At 51.1% G+C, this 20,477-nt stretch overlaps 1 protein-coding gene and 1 long non-coding RNA gene across 6 annotated transcripts in view; one reads left to right on the top strand and one right to left on the bottom strand.

The window, feature by feature from the left end:
• The window catches only part of DHRS3 (dehydrogenase/reductase 3), a 46,638-nt gene that overhangs the window by 23,056 nt on the left and 3,105 nt on the right, over window positions 1-20,477 (bottom strand). The window lies entirely within an intron of this gene.
• LOC128574823 (uncharacterized) overlaps window positions 470-20,477 on the top strand; it is a 28,560-nt gene continuing 8,552 nt past the window's right edge. The window contains exon 1 of the long non-coding RNA XR_008376862.1: window positions 470-20,070. This is a non-coding gene — a long non-coding RNA (uncharacterized LOC128574823). The remainder of the gene's footprint in view (window positions 20,071-20,477) is intronic.

Genomic DNA, 20,477 nt, shown 5'->3' on the forward strand with positions numbered 1-20,477 from the left:
ACCTAGCTCTGCGGTGAACGGTTTCCAATAACAAAGTAGCCGGGTCCCAACCCTACCCCGACAAGCTAACAAGCTGCAGCCGGAGGGTGCGCGGTGCGGGGAGGGGGTGGCTGGAGGCTCCGGGAAGTCTTCCTGAACGTGGGCCCAGGCGCGGGCGGAGGGTGGGGACCCGCGGGGTCCCGGGGGGAGGGGGTGGAGCGCGGCTGCAGTCCCGGGTGGGGACGGGGGCGGGAAGCGACTAGGAGGGGGCGTGCCCGGGGGCGGGGCGCAGACGGGAGGAGCCGGCTGGGAAGCAGGTAGAGGGGCGAGGGGGGTCCTGGTGACAGATGCGGAGGGCTTGGGGGAAAGTGAGGGATACCCGGCTGGAGTCCCGGGTAGTAGGGCTGCCGAGGAGGACGTGGCGCGAAGATGGGGAGGCGACTGGGGTTCGGAGGGAGGCCGAATGAGATGGGGAGGGGACAGTTAGATGGCTTGGAACGCGCCGACGTGGGGTCCCGGGCACAGATGGGGCAGGGACTAAGTGGAGGTGGTGAGGAGGGGGGCCGGGCGCGGCTCCGGGTCCCCTCTGGCCCCGCCCCGGGACCGCCCGCTCTAGCCGGACCGGGTGGTAAACAGACGCCGTGATGTCACGGCGCCGCTGACCTGTGGCTGAACCCGGAGCTGTAAATGAGACGCAAGGTGCCAGCAGCCTCCAGCCACACACGCTCCTCCGCGCCGGCCCGAGGTTACCCCAGCTGCACACGCGGACAGGATGCTGCAAACGCCACCAGACATTGCAACACGCAGCCAGTCTGCTGGCCGCCGCGTGAACCGTCCCGACAGCCCTCCGCCGCCCCCATGCAGGCACCGGCCCAGCTGGAGCGCCTCCCTCCTCCGGAGCTCCCCTGGAGGCTGGCAGCACCCACCCATCTGGGGACTGCTCCTCTAGGGACCCTGTCTCCCCTGCCCAGGGGGCCTCCCAATCCAAGGGCTGGGCCTCTGGGGTCAACTCTGGGTTTTCTTGGGAACAGATTAGGGAAGTGGCTTTCTTGGCTCCAGGCTTTCTGGGAAGCTCAAGCCCTTCCCCTTGGCAGCCCGGGGCTGTGGAGTAGCCTCCAGGTATAAAGACCCTGATGGCTGCCCACGGCCTGCCTTGGGAAGCAGGGGCGGTTTATTCCCCAAGCTCCCAGAGCAGCCCTGGACTGCACAAACCCTTGGCAGTGCTCAGCGCAGCGCCTGAACTACCTTTGGAATGGAAAGCAGCCTGGCTGGGGCCTCAAGGAATCTGCTCTGGAGTTGATTTGCTGTGTGACTTTTAGATGAGTCACTTGGCATCTCTGGGCTTCACCATTTCCATCTGGGGAAGTGGAGAAAATTGAAACTGGCCTCCCTGTGCTAGTGTGAGGAAGGTCAAAAGTGCAAGAAAATGCTCACCCAGCGGCAAGGCTTGGTCAGAAACCTCGGGTGCTGAGGCCTGGCATGGAGAATGGGGTCTTGCTCAGAGAAACTCAGGCAGCCTTCTCCTCACCTGTCCCCTCAGTTTGTCCTCTGGGGTTTCTGTGGGCAGCTGGAGCTATAGGGTTTTGAGAGTGATTATTCCTCCAGGGCCCAAGGAGTCCCCATACTGATTTCCCTATCTGGACCCGACTTACTCTGCTCTGCTCTAAACTCCTGTGGAGCACAGCAAGGCACAGGCTAGCCAATCCCAGTTTCTCCTTCTCCCTCACTTCACCCCGTTTTCTCTTCTTGACAGCACTTTGTCACTATCTGAAATTGTAAGAGTCGTTCACTTGTTTTTGAGTATCTCCTCCCTTCCCAAACACATGCACTGTCTAGAATATAGGCTCTCCTGATAATTCCTGAATCTGGTTTGGTAAACAGGTGCCGGAGGAGTGTGAATGAATGAATGACATAATTTTGCATTCCTCGTGAAATGGCAGCAGTAACCTGCCTTTGAGGGGACCTCAGGAGGGATGACGTTGATGGCCCGTGTGCTTTGGCAAGTCATTAGGACTAGCCACGTAATTTGTGGGGCCCCGGGTTCAAAAATTATAAAGAATTTCAAGATGGTGACAGCAAAGCCTTAAACCAAGTGCAGGGCCTTTCTGAGGGCAGGGCCCAGTGGGAAGGCTGGTTGTCACACAGAGGCACTCAACAGCAACACCCAGTGGGAACTGATGCCAAGTCACGAGCCTTCCACCCTTCCCAGGGCGGCAGGAAGCACAGCTCCAGCACAGCAGTCCCATGATGCAAAACGTGCAACACACCCCAGGTTTGCACACACACAGGGCGGCAGAGGCATAGGAGATACAGGGTCAAGAGTAATAACAACAGAGCTCATCAAAGTTAGCATTTATTTGGGAGCTTCTCTGAGTTCAACAGTGAGGTTCAAAGACCCTTATTCTAGAATCCAAAAAGCTCTAAAATCCCACATTTTCCTTAATTATGACCCATACTTATAGAGGCAAGCCCTAATTAGAACAATCATGAAACTTCCAGTCTCTTTACCCCACTGCTGTGATTCTCACTTTTTGTTTGTTTTTTGGAGACAGAGTCTTACTTTGTCCCCTTCAGTCTAGTGCCATGGCATCATAGTTCACAGCAACCTCAAACTCTTGGGCGTAAGCGATTCTCTTGCCTTAGCCTCCCGAGTAGCTAGGACTACAGGTGCCCACCACAACGCCCAGCTATTTTTAGAGATGAGGTCTCGCTCTGGCTCAGACTGGTCTCCAACCTGTGAGCTCAGGCAATCCAGCTGCCTCAGCCTCCCAGAGTGCCACCACGCCCGGCTCTTGTCGCTGTGTTTAATTGTGGGGGGTGGCCCCCGGCCCCTGCACTGATCATCACTAAGTGTACCCGGCCTGTGTGTTGTGTTCCACTTCTAATGTCTAAAACATCTGAACTATGAAACACAACTGGCCCCGAGGGTTTCAGGTAGGAGGCTGTGGATCTGAGCTATTAGCCCATTTTAGAGATGGGGGCACTGAGGCTCTGGAAGGGCAAGTAATTAGTCAAGAGGACAGCCAGGAAATTGCTGAGTGGAGACCCCAACCCTGCTGGGCAGTACCTCTCAGAGCTGCTACAGAGGTGAAAATTCAATCATTGTTTTAGAAAAGGAAAGGTAAACTTTTTACTGGAATGGCTCTTTAAGCATCTCCTTCATACCCAAAGTGAAATTCAGAGGTTGCTGAACTGGTGTGTCCAGGGAGATCTCCCGCTAATTAAACATAATTTATGGACCAGCCTCCAAGGACAAGCCTTAAATTACTTGCAAGCTGTGCCAGGGTAACTATAGGCTATTAATTAGGAATCAGTTTAATCTTTGCTAGGACCAAGGTCAACTGCCTTGGAGTTGACCCTTCTGGCTGACTGGCCTCAAGCTATCAGGCTAGGGATCTGGCCCAGGGGGCTGGAGGATTCAGGGGAAGTGGGACATTGCAACGGGAAATAACTGGGTCAGCACCTCCTGCAAAGGCCAGGATGCGGGGAGCAAACCCAGACCTTGGCCCTGTGTGCTGGGTAAGGCAAGGTTTTTCCTCAGCACCAGCCTGGAAGAAAATGATTTTTAGTGGTCCTTGGAGAGCATCCCTCTAACATCAGAGAATTCTGTTGGGGAACACAAGGCTCCCCTCATCTTCCATTAATCTGGTCTGGTCATGCCTCCTGTAGAGAGCCTTCAATGGCTCCCTAGTGCTCTCCTGAACACGTCTAGACCACCTCCAATCACCATGCCTGTGATGTGCAGTCTTGCCCATCTCTCCCCACTCACATTTTTGTTCCGACCAGGCCAAAGTCTATTGGGTTCCCCCTGCCTGGGGTATTTTCCTTTAGCTGCCTCTACCTCATCCTTAATGTCTCACCTCAGACCCTTCTCACCTCCTAGAAGCCAGACTGCCCGGACTCCCATGGCTGCCTGTGCTGTGTTACCTACAGCAAGCATTTAAACTCTCCGAGCCTTAGGTTTTTTATAATCTTTAAAGTGGGACCAGAAATGGTTCCTATATCATAGCATTGCTCAGAGGAGCAGATCAGATTGTCCATGTACATTATTTAGCACGTGGGAAGCACTTTATTAACAGTGGTGTAAAGACTGATTGGAAGCCTCTGTCTGTGCTCATAGCTGCCTCTCACCATGGTGTGCCCCATCAAAGCACCCATCCCACGACAGCTGCAGGCTATAGTGCCTACATGTCCCTGTGACATAGGAGAGACCCCCGAATGCCCTTCACTCTTGTCAAATCTAGCCCTGTAGGAAGCCTTCTGGGATGGTCCAGAGTTTTCTCTCCTGTGGGGGCACCACGTCCCTCGTTTTCTGTTCTATTCTCCAAGGGCAAACCCTCCCTGATGACCAGTGGCATTCTAGTCACAGCAGGACCATGACATTGTTCATTCCTGGTGAATCCACGTGGCTCCTGGGACAGAGTTTTGTATTCAGCAGGTGCTCAGGGCAGACCCAACCCACATCTTCTGATCCCCTGCCCAGCACGCTCAACAATCTCCTGGAATGTCCCCAGCGTCCCTGGGAGGTAAGGACAAGCACTGCCACTTTATAGGTGAGAAAACTGAGGCTCAGAGAGTGTGGCTGGCAGAAGCACGGCCCCCACAAGGTGCTCATGTCCTAACCCCCAGAACCTGTGATTACGTTGCTTCCGCGGGAAAGGGGTGGCAAAGTGACAGATGGAAAAAAAATTTGTGAATAAGCTGCCTAAGAGATCATCCCGGACTATCCCAGTGGGCCCAGTGTAATCCCAGGGGCCTTTTACAGTGGACAGGTCAGGTGGAGAGGTGACTGTGGAGGAAGGGTCAGATGGAACTTGGTTGACTTTGAGATTGGAGGAAGAGACCACACACCAAGGAAGCCAGAAGGCCTTTAGGAGCTGGAAAGGGCAAGCAAATGGGCTGTCCCAGAAATGCTCATGGAGGAGCACAGCCCTTCTTGTTAGCCCTGGGAGGCCCAGGTCAGACTTCTGACCCCCAGAAAATAAATGAGTGCTGTTTTAAGCCTCTGAGTTTATGGTAATTAGTTACAGCAGAAGCTCATACAGTGGGGTGAAGGGCCTGGTTCAAGACCTTCAGCCAGAAGAGCTGTGATTAAAACCCGAGTCTGTCTACCTTCAAGTCTGTGGTCTCCCAAAGGTATAGCATCCTTTCCCCGTGCTAACCTACCATCATCACTTATAACAAATGAAGCAACCATTCCCATCTTAAGGAAACACCCTGGGGACTTTTGTAGAGAGTGCAGTCACACATGATCCGCAGCCTTACCCTGCTGGCCAACATTCCCCAGCACTCATTTTGCACTGGGGACTTAAGATACATTATTGCTTTTAATCCTTGTTTGACAGATGAGGACACTGAGGCTCAGAGAGGTCTAGTAACTTGCTCTGGGTCACACAGCAAGTAAAAGAGCCAGCAAGTGAACTTTGGCATGCTTGACTCCTGATCTCAAAACCTGAGTTGCTGTGCTGTATGGGCTCCTTGGGAGAGAAAAAAACACACATGCACACACACACTATCACACACTGACACAAATGCTCCAGAGACGTCCCCAGTCCCGAGGCAATGGATCTGCCAGCTGAGGTGGTGTGAGCCTTCACAGGGCACACTGACCCTGTGCCCTGCCATCCCTGAAGGACCCCGGGCCCCTGCTCTGTGATCATGGGGAAGTGGCCTGGAGAAGCCAGCAGACTCCTCTTTTTTGGCTGATGCTAAATGAGGACATGGGAGGAGCCCACATGGGCTCCATGTGGGTGTGTCAGGCAACATGAAGGTCACACTGCTCTCTGTGGTCACACTGGCCCCAGCTCCCCATAGTGACTGCTACTGTGCCTGTGAGAAACGCCAGGGCATTCTGGGACCTGGGTGCCCTTAAAGGAGCCCAGAGGACCTCTCCCCACCTTGGAAGGGTGCGGGTATCAGCTCTGTTCTGCTCACCTGCATGTGGCTGGAGGGGAGGGAGGTCCACCTCTCACACCCATGCAAACAGAGCTGGGAACCATGCCCTAGCAAGGGGCTTCCTTTACTTTAATATCAAGTGCTGGTAAATCTTCTAGAAAAGTTTCCGAAGTTGACAGCCTGCTGCGCATGGGGATGGCGCATTTTGCCTCTTTGAACTACAAAGTCCCTGAAGGCAGAGAGGTTTCAGCTCAGCAGACAGAAGTTTATTGCATTCTTTTTACCCAGGGGTGTCAGTAAATGACCTGATAAGGTCTGCAGGAGTAGATGAGGACTGCCTGATACAGGCAGGCCTGGGACTTTTGATAGTTCCCACTTAGGATAACTGAAAACGAGATGATGTCCTTCCACAAGGAGGTATCCTGGATGTCTGCACCTGACCCCCTTGCTCCTGGTCAGAGCACCCCAATTTCCCCTGTAGGAGCCACCTCTACACTCTGGAATCTTGCGGCATGACTGGGGCTGGTATACCCCTGGCTCAGAGGTTGGCTCAGAGGTTGGCCACAGCTGGCCAATTAGAACACCATCTCCAGTGATGGCTTCTGACTAACCCCACTCACTGCCAGGAAAACTCAATTACTGGACACTTCCGGAACTGCTGGGAAAAGGATGCGTGCAGGGGTGAGCAGCTCTGGGGCAGAGAGGGAGTTCTGCCTGAAGGTGATAGGAGGCGAAGGCAGCAGAGAGACTAAGCCTTGACAGCTCAGAGCCCCTGCAGCCATGGCTGAGGTCAGACCTACCCAAGGACATTCTGGTCCAGCCATGGCCGAGGTCAGGCCTACCCAAGGACCTTCTGGTCCAGCCATGGCCGAGGTCAGCCCTACCCAAGGACGTTCTGGTCCAGCCATGGCCGAGGTCAGGCCTACCCAAGGACATTCTGGTCCAGCCATGGCTGAGGTCAGACCTACCCAAGGACATTCTGGTCCAGCCATGGCTGAGGTCAGGCCTACCCAGGGACGTTCTGGTCCAGCCATGGCCGAGGTCAGGCCTACCCAAGGACATTCTGGTCCAGCCATGGCTGAGGTCAGACCTACCCAAGGACATTCTGGTCCAGCCATGGCCGAGGTCAGGCCTACCCAAGGACCTTCTGGTCCAGCCATGGCCGAGGTCAGCCCTACCCAAGGATGTTCTGGTCCAGCCATGGCCGAGGTCAGGCCTACCCAAGGACCTTCTGGTCTCACGAGTCCATAAACCTGTTGGATGGCCCCTTCCAGACCCCCTGACAGGTGAGTGGGAGTTGATGCTGTGTGACCCATTCAGACACTGTGGTTGCCAACAGCACACACTACAGACTCCGCCAGGGGCCGTCGACATGATCTCTTCCACGAGCAGAGACCACGGGTTCAGAGCCTGCTCTGTTGCTTACCAGCTGTGTGAGTAAGTTACTGACTCTCAGAGTCTAGTCAGTAAGAAGATAACAGCACCCATGCAGAAGGTGAGAGGAAAGTGACCTTGTTACGTGTGAAGTGCTTAGATCAGTCCCTGGCGCATAGTAGGTACGCAGCAATCACTGGCTCTGACTAGCTATGATGAGTAGGCCATGCATTCACCCAGGCAACGCATTCATTAAGTGCCTACTCTGTGCCAGATGCCGTGCCAGGCGCCAAAGAGACGAGCGAGAAAGACAAACCCTCTGTCCTCCCAGATAGCCACAAGCGCCACAAGCACCCTCAGTTGCTATGGCAACCCCTGACTTTGGCCTCAGCCCAGCCCGGACCAGAAGATGAAAGTGACCCATTCCCTGTGTAGGGGAAATGGGGGATTGTCACGCGTGGGCAGCTGAGACCAGAGCGGTGGCTGGGCCCCCTCGCCAGCCTCCACCCTTCAGCCGCAGGATGGTCTGCAGTGGACCAACACCTGCTGAGAAAGAAAGGGGCTGTGTCAGTGACCTTCTCACCAACGGTGAGGCTTTGGGGCTGGGGTTGCCAAGTGACGCTCTCCCAGGGCTGGCTGCTTTAGAAGTGGAGAAGGATGGACAGAAGTTTTTGAATCCTTTCTGGAAGATGTGTTTGGGAGAGGCTGTCTCAGCCTGAAGTTGAGTATTCAGGGGTACCAGCTTGTGGACTCCCCAGGGGTGAAGGAGGGGCTCTGGCCGAGGCCTCCACAGGACCCAAGGCTCCCCCCATCTGGGGTGGGAGTGGGGAGCCCTCTCCTGAGGGGCAAAGGCACAAGTAAGTGGAGGGCATTTCAGCCCACAAGCTACATCGCCCCGGAGTAAGCACCAAAGATTGAGGAACCAAAGAGGTGACATTCAGCAAATCCAAGTAAGGGTCACTTGGGGAGAGGGAGCGTGCTGAGTAATTTCCTAGAACAGTTATTTTCAAGCTTTATTTTTTTTCTTCACTTCAAAGCAATGGCATTCTTTCAAAACGCACTGGAAATCCTATGTGGAATTTTAAGCTACAAAACAGAAGTGACGCTGATCTAGTCAAATGGAGGTCAAGGTCCCTCAGAACCCTACCTGTTCCACCTCCCACCCGGCCCCACCTTTTTGGAGCCTCTAAGGCAGTGGTTCTCAACCTTCCTAATGCTGTAACCCTTTAATACAGTTCCTGTGGGTCGCGACCCACAGGGTGAGAACTGCTGCTCTAAGGTGCTCTGGAGCCACTTTGAAAACTTGTTCTAGAACCTCCATTGGTGCTGAAGTCTGCACTGGGCCTGTGGGGCGTAGGTGCTGGACCCCTCAAAAGTGTAAAAATGTACATTGTTGCTCATTCTTCTTGGGACAACATTCATACTTTCTCCAGATCCTTGATGAGCAACAGACTGACTTACCGTAAGCCCCTTAGTTGCAACCTCCTTCAGGAAGCCTTCTAAGTTTCCCTTAATTTACAGTGATTTCAGCCAGCGGCCGTGGCTCACACCTGTAATCCTAACACTCTGGGAGGTCAAGGCAGGTGGATTGCTTGAGGTCAGGAGTTGGAGACCAGCCTGAGCAAGAGCAACATTCCATCTCTACTTAAAACAGAAAAACTAGCCAGGTGTTGTGACAGGCACCTGTAGTCCCAGCTACTTGGGAGGCTGAGGCAGGAGGATCGCTTGAGCGCCAGAGCTTGAGGTTGCTGTGAGCAGTGACACCATGGCACTCTACCCAGGGCAACACAGTGAGACTCTGTCTCAAAAAAAAAAAAAAGTTTACAGTGATCTTTCTCTTCTCTGTCCGATTCAAGCACCCAGGTCACTTGGGAGGATCCAGCTTTAGTGGCCCCAGAGTGGGCTGGAGGTTTACTCGGTCCTCAGCAGCGGGGTCCTGGCACAGTCAGGCGCTGCACTAGCTGTCAGATGAAAGAAATTCAACTGTGCCACTCTCCTGCCTTTCATTCACTTAACTCTTTAAAATAAACCGATTACCCATGACTACTTTAATCCTTTGGCAAGGATCCCACTCATTGTATGCAAATACTGCCACTAGGTGCTCTAAAGCGTGTTTGTCTAAATGTGGATTTAAAGATATCCCTGCCTGCATCCGGGTGACTCACCGCTTATCAAACTTCTCTCCAGAACCCTCTATGTACAGGCCCCATTATTTAACAGCTTGTCTCCTGACCTCTCCATAACCCCAAGTGAGGGAGGCCAGGCCAGGCTGAGATTATCTGTCCCAGAGGGGAAAGCTCTAGTTTTGAAGGCAGGAATCCCGGCTATGAAGTCTTCCTGCAGCTCTGCACCCCAGGGCACCTTACTTCACCCACACCTCAGAAATGGGCAGATCACACCTGCAGGCGAGAGAATAAATGTGCAAAAGGACTGCACTGTCACCCAGAGTACTCAGTCATGTATGCGACCAGTCACCTATATGGCCACCAGCACGTACAGTGCTACTTCAAAAATTTAATAGAAAATGAAGATTATGAAAAAACTATGCATGGATACCAAATTTTTTTGCAACAAAATAAACTTGTACTAACTTGTTATAAGGCGTCTGAAGGATATGGTTTGAGGCACCGAGAAGGCATAAGACCTCCCTTTGAAAGGAGCCCCTATCAGAGCATAGTGAATTCTGCTAAAATTTAAACAAGAACGAACATAAGATTTATGGTGAAGCTTGAGGGGAGGGGAGGATGAAGGATGAAATGATGGATGGGGACAACACCCCAAAGAAATCAGCAGTTTACATGCAGATAACTTGTTTTAAGAAGGTATGAGATGGGCGGCACCTGTGGCTCAGTGGGTAGGGCGCCAGCCCCATATACAGAGGGTGGCAGGTTCGAACCCGGCCCCGGCCAAACTGCAACAAAAAATAGCTGGGCATTGTGGCGGGCGCCTGTAGTCCCAGCTACTTGGGAGGCTGAGGCAAGAGAATCGCCTAGGCCCAGGAGTTGGAGGTTGCTGTGAGCTGTGATGCCATAGCACTCTACCGAGGGCAACAAAGGGAGACTCTGTCTCTAAAAAAAAAAAGGTATGAGATGATATTGAAGATGAAGTCAGAGGCAGCAGATGGTCCACATCAATTTTGGTGGGGGGAATCAATCTCATTTGTACCCTAATTGAAGGGGATTGAGATTAACAGCAAAACAACAGCCAACACCACAGAGATGGTTCAGCTAACACAATCGGACTGAAAAATTAAAGTTGTGCAAACTTACGGGCACCCAAACTTGTGCCCAGATCAGCGGCAGACAGGAGCGGAGCTTTCAGTGGAAATTTCAAACAAGTAGGATCAAGATCCTAAAACACTTCCTTGAAGAATCGTAACAGGAGCTGAAACATGGATTTACCAGTATGATCCTGAAGACAAACGCAGTGAAAGCCACAGCTACCAAGACATGGATGTGGTCCCGTCAGAGCAACAGTGGACGGGTTGAGAGCAAAGGTCATGACCACAGTTTTGGGGGATGCTCAAAGCACTTTGCTTGGGAGACGCCATCTTCCCGTAATTCATCAAAATGACAAACACAAAGGGAAAGAGGAGAGGCCCCCGATACATGTTCTCTAGGCCTTTTAGAAAACATGGGGTTGTTCCTTTGGCCACATATATGCGAATCTACAAGAAAGGTGATATTGTAGACATCAAGGGAATGGGTACTGTTCAAAAAGGCATGCCACACAGATGTCACCCTGGCAAAACTGGAAGAGTTTACAATGCTACCCAGCATGCTGTTGGCATTGTTGTAAACAAACAAGTTAAGGGCAAGATCCTCGCGAAGAGGATTAATGTTCGTATTGAGCATATTAAGCACTCTAAGAGCCGAGATAGCTTCCTGAAACGTGTGAAGGAAAATGATCAGAAAAAGAAGGAAGCCAAAGAGAAAGGTACCTGGGTTCAACTGAAGCGCCAGCCTGCGCCACCCAGAGAAGCCCACTTTGTGAGAACTAACGGAAAGGAGCCTGAGCTCCTGGAACCCATTCCCTATGAATTCATGGCATGATAAGCATGTAACATAGCTCACAGGAGTACTAGTGGACCCATGTTTTTAGGCGCAAGAACCTATTTATTCCCCATGAGCTCATGGCATAATATGTGTACAGCAGGGGCACACAAGATAACCAATAGTCCCCATGTAACAGTGATACAAGGTGCTGGGACCTATTTCCCACGAATTCAAAAGTCATTCAACACTTTGTCACATTAAATGGCAAGGTGCCTCCCTGAGCTGCTGGAACCTCTTCCCCTATGAATTCATGGCATGGTAGATACAAATAATAGCATAAAAATGTTTCTCGTTCATTCACTACAAGTGTGTTTTTTTTCCCCCCCAAAGAAGTATTAAAGCAAATTTTAATGTGTCCTAAAAAAAAAAAAAAGCACTTTGCTTATTCACTTCCTGAAGGGCCAAACCCATCTGTATATTAAAGCATGCTTTGAAAAAGTTAGCCAAAGCCTAAGCAGAAAAATACCCAGAAAAGCTTCCTGAGAGAGGCCTTCTCCACCACAACAATATTCTTGGTTGTTCCTCTCATCAATCAAGTGCAATTTTGCAAGAGTTTCGATGGGAAATCATTAGGCATCACTTTATAGTTCTGATTGTTTTTGTTTCCTAATCTCAAAAAACAATCTTTAAACGGCATTTGCCTTCAGTTAATAATATAAACAACTTAGAATGGGTACAGGCGATTGCACTAATGTACACAGCTATAATTTAACAATAAAAAAATAATAATAATATAAACAAGACTGCATTGACATGGTTAAGTCCCCAGGTCCCTCCGTTCTTTAGGGAAGGACTAAATGGCTGGTACCATTGCTTTAAAAAGTGTCTTGAATTTGATGGAGCTTATGTTGAGAAATAAAGTTTATATCTTTTCTTTTTATCTTTTAATACCATTTCTCCACAAACTTTTTGAAGTCCCCTTGCATATTACCATGGTCATATAGTGTACCACTAACATGTATATTACTAGGAGCCGGAAGAAGCCATCAGTGTCTGGTTCGGGAGCCACCAGAGTCTGAGTTAGGATTCAGGATGAAGGATGTGAACATGGGCCTGCCCCTCCCAGCTCCCCCCACCACCCCCTGCACTGGGCAAAGGAATGACATAACTGCCCAAGGACCCTGGTAAGGTTACGCTGAGAAGGGTAGTCCTTTTTTTTTTTTGAGACAGAGTCTCACTATGTCACCCTCAGTAGAGTGCGGTGGTATCACAACTCACAGCAACCTCAAACTGTTGGGCTTAAGCGATTCTCTTGCCTCAGCCTGCAGACTACAGGCTCCCACCACAAGGCCCGGCTATTTTTTTGTTGCAGTTGTCATTGTTGTTTAGCTGGCCCGGGTTAGATTTTTTTTTTTTTTTTGTAGAGACAGAGTCTCACTTTATGGCCCTCAATAGAGTGCCGTGGCTTCACACAGCTGACAGCAACCTCCAACTTCTGGGCTTAAGCGATTCTCTTGCCTCAGCCTCCCGAGTAGCTGGGACTACAGGCGTCTGCCACAACGCCTGGCTATTTTTTGGTTGCAGTTTGGCCGGGGCCAGGTTTGAACCCGCCAACCTCGCGGCACCCTACCGACTGAGCCACAGGTGCTGCCCTGGCCCGGGCTAGGTTTAAACCCGGCAGCCTTGGTGCATGTGGCCAGCACCATAACCAGTGTGCTACAGGGGCCAAGCCAGGGTTGTCTTTTTTTAAGTGTGGGATGATTGATGCTGTCAATCCCTTCCTCCTGTCCCCCAGCCCTGCCTAGATCACTGTCCTCACTGATGTCACTCTGGTGATGATGACTCATAAAATCCAAGCGGTGGAAGAGACCCAGGAGGTTGTCCAGAACCTAACCTCCCAGGATGCAGGAACCTTACATCACGTTTGCTTAAAACACAGCCTGTTCATTTGCAGAAAGCTCCAAAGGGCAGGAAAGTGTTCCTGCAGCAGGATCCAGATCTGCTTCCCGAGTCCTCTCTACAGGCCTGGCGCAGCCTTCCAGAACCATCTGGAACAGATCCCAGGTGCTTGTCATATTGGAAGGCAGCTGGTACAATCTTCCTGCCTCTTAAGCAGTCAACTAAACTCTCAAACTTGCCAGAAGTCATGGCTTCTTTCTGCCATCCTGAGCCCATTCCTTGTACATCCTCCAGATACTCAAAGACCCTCTCTAGGTGTCAACTGACTCATTCTGATCACAACGCTCCAGAAGTTCTACCACAAAGTAGAACAGAAAAACGCTGCCTTCGTTCTGGGCACCAACACAGTTGATCTTATTATTAGGGGGAATGAAGCATTATCACCATTAAAAGTCAGCTTGCTGGAGTCAACGCACCCTTCCAAAGCATCAGGGGCTTTTTCACTCAGGAGACGACCAGGAACACTCAGTGCCACAGGAGAGAATCTTGTTTATGGGGCCCTCAAGTCATCTCCAGGGCCTAGCTTGCTGAATCAATCAGTGGAGTAGACATGGTCACAATTCCTTGGAGCTGTGTTGACCTTGAGCTGGTCCTTACTCCTAACCTGAGTCACCTATAAAAACAGCTCAGCACGCAGCCACGAGCAGGGCTGCCCAGTAGATACCCCAACCCCCTGGAAGCCCCCTAGCTGGATGACTCCCACCCACCCCTACAGCGACACATAGGCCTGCCTGGATGCCTGATGGCCCTCAGCCGACATGCTTCCATCTGGATGATAAGGCTACTGGGGGGCCCTCAGCAACTTCTAAAACTCCACTGGAATGCGACAAGCATGCCCTGAGTTTTGGGAAACTCTCAGAGAAGATAGTGAAGCAAGTCTGGGGTGATGCTCTCAGGGGAGCCACGGGAACCCAGTGGCCTCCTAACTGGTCTCCTGCCCCTGGCCTGACACTCTCCCCCATCCCCTGGCTGTGCTCCCCAGCACAGTAGCCAGTGATCCTGCTAAGTAGGTTAGAGCAGCAGTTCTCAACTGCTGTGGGTTGCAACCCACGGGAACTGTATTAAAGGGCCACGGCATCAGGAAGGTTGAGAACCACTGGGCTGGAGCATGACACTGGACAGCCCCAGCTTCCCTCAGAGTCAGCTGGGCCCACCTGTCTGTGCTGGAAGCTGCTGGCCTCAGTTTCTCCTCTTCCCACCTTGTTCACTGCTCCAGCCGCACTGGTCACCTCTTGTCCCCCAAACGCCCAGGCACTTTCTCTCCTCACAGCCCTCACTCTCCCTGTGTCTGTAATACTGCTGCCCTTTCCACCAAGTCCTGGCTTCCTTCAGGTCTTTCCTCTTCCCCTGCTCAGGTGGCCTTCCGGATGCCCCATCTAGAATTTCAGCCTCCTCTTAGTCCTGTCCTGGCTTCATTTGGTTTTTTTTTCCCTTAGCATTTTCTATGATCTGATGTGCTACCTATCTGATCTGCTTATTATCTGTCTGTCTCCCTCCGTAAAATGTCAGTTCTACATGGGTGGGGATTGTCATCTGCTTTGCTCCTTGCCACCTCCTAGAACAGTGCCTGAAATGTAGGAAGTGTTCAATAACTGTGCTGAATGTATAAATAAGTGAATGAATGAATGAATGAGTTCCCACCAACCATCTGACTGTGCCAAGGTCTAAATAGATTGACTTCTCACATTTCCATTCGGCTTCAACTGTTTCCTGAGCACCACAGTTCATCTGAATGATATGTTTGAAATGTTTCCATAAGTATCTCAAAGACTTGTGTGTTTTTACATTGTGTCTCCTGAAGGCAGCAAGGAGAACCATCTCATTGTCCTCTAGGGGTGGCCATGCTTTTGTCCAACCAGAAGGGAGAAAATGTTGGGTCTGGAACCTTTCCTGCGCTGATACTCAAAATGATCAGGATCATTGATGGTGGTGGCAGGTGGGGACAAGACTTTCCAGGATGAATTACAGTGCTTGTGACAAGCAGATACATTTCCTGGGTAGAAGTGACGCTGTCTCACAAACATAGCTGAGATCATTTTCTCAAAGTAGATAGCTTCCAAAAATACCAAGATAGAAACGAACCAGAGAAGGTAATCACAACGATAAAGAGAGCAGAAGGGTTCTGAACGGTCATAAACAAATGCGCTAGGCCTGGAGAGATAAAAACGTAGAAGAGTTTGAAGTCTAAATAAGAATTAGCAGAGGGGCTAAGCAGACTGGAAATGGATTTGCTGCTAAAGGGTCACAATTACTACTTAGAGGGAGCATTCTCTAAAGTCCAGATAGCCAGTTTGGTGATTTGAGGGTAAAAAACAGAAAATTTTGCTTGACATGCTAGTTAAGGAACTTGGGCCCCTTACTCCCTTGAAAGCTACAGCTTGAAAACATCAACATCTTCTGTGAAAGTTGAAATAAATCCACTGTGGCTGCTGAGGGAGTTAGGGTGGGTGCAGGGCCTCCCGTGGAGGGAGGCAGCACATTTTCCAACTCCGTTTTGCTTCTTTTTCATTGGGTGGGATCTGATGACTGGCAAAAAAGGTTGAGATCATCAGTGGCAGGGATGAGGACAAATGCCTTTTTCCCCCCTGAAAGTCTCCTCCTCATAACCCAGGGTGTTTAGACATCCATTGCTTTCCTGGGGTGATGGGACCATAATATGAGAATTTTTGAGCACACCAGGATCTTAGGGATCACCCTGTCCCTTCTCATTCTATAGATGTGTTTCTTAGCTGCAACCCAGAAAAGACAATGCCTTTTCCAGGATCAAGAACCCAGTGGCTGTCTGGCCTCTGCCCAGAAGAGCAAGGAAGCAGGGGGTGTGGTCCTAAAGGCAGACACACCTTTGTTCTCCAAGGGAAGGGGCTGGAGGAGGGAGAGAGAGCTGTTTGTTTATTCTGAAGAGGGCTCACTTTGCAAGGTGCACTGTTTGAAACTCAAGGACCAGATGCTCCAAGCTGAAAGACTTCTCTGGGATGCCACTGGCAGGACAGGTGGCCGGCTTTCCCGCTTCCAGGCTGTAAGCAGGGTGAGGATGGAGGGTCTGGGCAACTGCTCTCTCCCACTGCAGTTTTTTATGCAGCTATTTGGGCCTGATGACTCCGGGTCCCATGAGATAACCTATCTGGACCCTTTCCTCTCTTTCTCCCTTTTTCCACTCTCACCAGAACTGATCCAACTCAAAGGCCAAGAGGGGAACTCCCCGCTTACCTCCCCTTCCCATCATTCAACATTTTCTTGTGTTTCTTTTCCCCTCCTTCTGCAATTCCAGCCAGGTTTAGTCTTTGATGGGGTGGTTCCCAGATTGCCCTTCTCACATCTCTCCTGGCTGAAATTCTTGATCTTCTGAGAGGCTCACTCAAATGCTGCTTCCTTCATGAAGCTTTCCACGAGCCCTTGTTATACCTGAACTGCTCCTCTGTGCCTCCCTGTGTAATGCCACCCCCCCCCATTCATGTCTACCTGGAACATCAGAATCTGACCTTATTTGGAAATTGGAGGCGCCCCCAGCCCTCTCCAGCTGTCTCTGATGTTCCTGGATCACCCCTAAGCCCACCATTCACAACTGTCCCCCAACCCACATAGCCATCTCCCATAGTAAATTCTCCATCCACACAGCACTTGGTCCTTTGTCCCCAAGCTCAACGAGGCCCCAAACACTCTTTGCTGAAGGTTGGGGGGAGGGTGTCCCGAAGTCCACTCAGTGGCCCCAGACAGACTCAGGCAAGAAGCCATGATTCCAAATTCCCCACCGTGACAGCATGCAGAAGTCTCAATATAAGTAGCTCTCAATAATTGGACAGATAATGATGAGTGACAGGGAGTACTTCTGGTCATCCTGGTTTGGTCTGATGACTAGACCTGGTGTGACTGGCACTGAAGTGTCACAGATGCCCAGGGATCCTGTTTTCAGTGACTCTGACACCAAAGGAAATTCCAAAGATCCAGTCTTTGGAGATATGACTAGTTAAGATGCAATCACCCCAGATTTAGTGTGTGCCCTAAATCCAGTGACTAGTGTCCTTATAAGAAAAGGACAGGACAAGAGGGGAACAAAGAGAGGGAGGCCATCTGAAGACAGAGGTAGAGATTGGAGTGAGGCTGCCACACGCCGGGGACGCCAGGAGCCACCAGGAGCTGGAAGACACAAGGAAGCTTCCACCTCCAGAGTGTTCAGATGGAGCTGGCCCTGCCACCCCCTTGATTTCAGTCTTCCAGCCTCCAGAGCAGTGAGGGGAGACATTTCTTTTATAGTAAGCCACCCAGTTTATCGTAATCTGTTGCAGCTACCACAAGGAAGCTAACGTGCATGGTGATTTGTGCCTCCACAGTAAGCACCCGGCCCTGTCTCTGGACCTTCATTCATCTTTGCTATGTTCTCCCATGGGCTTAGAGCTATGCCAAACACTTAACAGACAGGTGTATTTGCTGGACTAGGACTCTCAGAGATGCCTGACAAGGAAATGAATGGTGGACCTGGGCCCACCCCAGTGCTAGACTGGAAGGATACAGGACTTGCTGGCTGGAAGTGATAGGAAACAGGATTCACAAACCCACTCACAGGGCTGGTTCTTGGTTAGTTGCTTTAGGAACAGGGTTCTGTACCCACATACTCTAATATGTGGTAATAGCAAGACACATGGAACTCTGAGCCAGCTCACATCCTACTTTCCTGAAATGGTCCTTGAGTCCTTTAGAGGAGGGAAGAAGGCCCATGTCCCCTGGCCCTGCCTCCCCCGGCCTGCAGTCACGGCTCGGGCCTCTAGTCCAGTCACATGCCCAATACTGAACCAAAGACTGGAACAGCCACTACAAGGCCAAACAAACAGTCCACTTCTCCCAGGCACTCCTGCCACAACCATGTCAAACTCTGAGCTCCCTACTGTTCAAGTTAGTTTCCTGGGGGGTGGCCAAGAATGGCCCTGAGCTTTGTGAATGTCTTCATGGGAGGAATTTCAGGAGAGAATAGGAAATTAAAAAAAGGAATGTAGTGGGGAAAAACTTGGCAGGAGCCTTGCCCCTGGAGCCCTAGCCACCACAGATCCTGTCTCCATGAACCTCAGTACACTGTGGGCAAGGTGAGGTATCTCCTGATTAGGAGATTCCAAACTCCCCATCTTTATGTCCCTTTAAGAAAAATCTGTATTTGATCCACCTTTGCAGCCTCAACTCCCTACCACCCACAAATACTGCCAAATCTTATTTAACTCGAGGTCATTACATGAAACAACTGGGTTGTCAACTTCCCCACCCCAAGTAAAAAGCTATCTCCTAGACAGGTTGGCTGTTCGTAGAGAGACTCTGGTGCTCTTTTTTCCCCTTCTTTTGGGCATCCTTTCTCCCCACAGATCCAATCCCACCAGGCTAGGAAGGCACTCAAAAGCAGTCTCTGCTTCCAGCAAAGGGAGAGAGGAGTCATCTGTGGTTCTACACTGCCGCCTGTCACTACAGGCTAGAGGTGCCCCCAGCCCTCTCCAGCTCTCTCTGATGCTCCTGGGCCACCCCTAAGCCCACCATTCATACCTGTCCCCAACCTACATAGCCATCTCCCATAAATTCTCCAACCAAATAGCACTTGGCTCTTTGTCCCCACACCCAACCAGACCCCAAAACTCTCTTTGCTGAAGGTTGAGGGGAGGGTGTCCCAAAATCCACTCACTGGCCCCAGATAGACTCAGGCAAGAAGCCATGATTCCTTAAAAAAAAAAAAAAATAAATAAATAAAAAAAAGAAGAAGCCATGATTCCAAATTCCCCACCGTGACAGCCAGCAGAAGTCTCAATAAAAGTAGCTCCAGTAATTGGACGGATAATGATGAGCGACAGGGAGTACTTCTGGTCATCCTGGTTTGGTCTGATGACTAGACCTAGCGTGATTGGCACTGAAGTCTCACAAATCCCCAGGGATCCTGTTTTCAGTGACCCTGACACTGATTTAAGACATTTCTAACTGGCAATGGGGTTATCCCCTGGAAGAGGATGTCCACTGCAACGTAGGTGGGGCTGTGATTCCCAGTACATGAACTTGAAGGCTCCACTCGGCCACTATCAGACCCACCCACCCCCCCATGCCATGTACTTCTTTCCATTTAGGGTTGTTTATAGTCAGTCAAGTTTTTCCAGATTGACTAAGAGTTCCTCATCTGCCTACTGCTGTCAGCTCCGAGAACAGTGCAAGAGACCCAGGACCGGGCCAGCTGGAAGACACAGAAGAAAGTCTCCGTGGGATGCAGACAGCCAAGGAATAACAATCACACACAATGGTCCCAAACCCACATTCTCTCCCCGAGGACACCCACATCTGCCCTCCTGATGCCCCTCTGCAAAGGGCGTTGGGAGCAATCACCTCAAGAAAACGAAACTGCTGAGAACAAGTGCTTAGTTCCCCTTCTTCTGGTTAAAAACACTTCCGAACTCCCCTTCCACTGTGAGGTCAAGCAGCTGTCCAAACCACCCAAGGAGAAGAGGGAGTCCTGGACAGCTGGACCCCTACCAGTGTGGCCATGACAGCCTCCTGCCAGCCCGGCTAGGGAAGAGTTAATCGGATCAGCTTTGGCTGATAGTTCAGGCTCCAAAGTTCAGTCCCCGTCAGAGCCACCCCGGAGGAATTGTAAATCTCAGGGCAGTATTTAACAAAACAAAAGCAACCTGGAATTACATGCAGGTTTGGTTTTCTACAGTACATATTTACTTAATCCCCAAGGTATGTGGCTCCATGTCAGATCAGCTGGCTTTGCGGGCCCTTTCACCCCCCCTGGTTCACAACAGTTTAAGTTTCAAACTAATTCCCTATTTTCGCTCTTCTTTTTCACTGGGCTGACTGGAGACAGCTCCGGCCTGCCTCCCTCTCTCCCTGGCGCTCTGGTCACTGGGTGAGTCAGCCTGGCCTGAGTTGGGAGTTGGGTGACAGCCGGTTTACCCCCCACCCCCCACTTTCCAGCCCTAGGTCTCAGAAATCTGGAGCAAGGGGTGCTGGGACCACCGAAAAATTAAAGGCAGAACAAGGTTGGGAGGACCCTCCCCACAGCACCATCCCCCCACTTAAAGGGGAGGGATCCCCTCCAGGGCTGTATGGGGGAGGGGACAGGGTTGAAGGTGAGAACAAGGGCTCTTTATCTATTGCTGGTTATCCCGTCCTCCCCTTCACTGATTTCCAAACACCTGGGCCTCCCAGTGCCTGTCCGGCTAGGCTATCCATCCGAGGCTGCTCCCATCCTTATTCAAATCCAAACCGAGTACCCCGCTGTCGACGTGTGTTCAGAGCTGCAGCCGCCCAGGT

The sequence above is a fragment of the Nycticebus coucang genome, chromosome 22 (assembly GCF_027406575.1).
Source record: "Nycticebus coucang isolate mNycCou1 chromosome 22, mNycCou1.pri, whole genome shotgun sequence".
Lineage (NCBI taxonomy): Eukaryota > Metazoa > Chordata > Mammalia > Primates > Lorisidae > Nycticebus > Nycticebus coucang.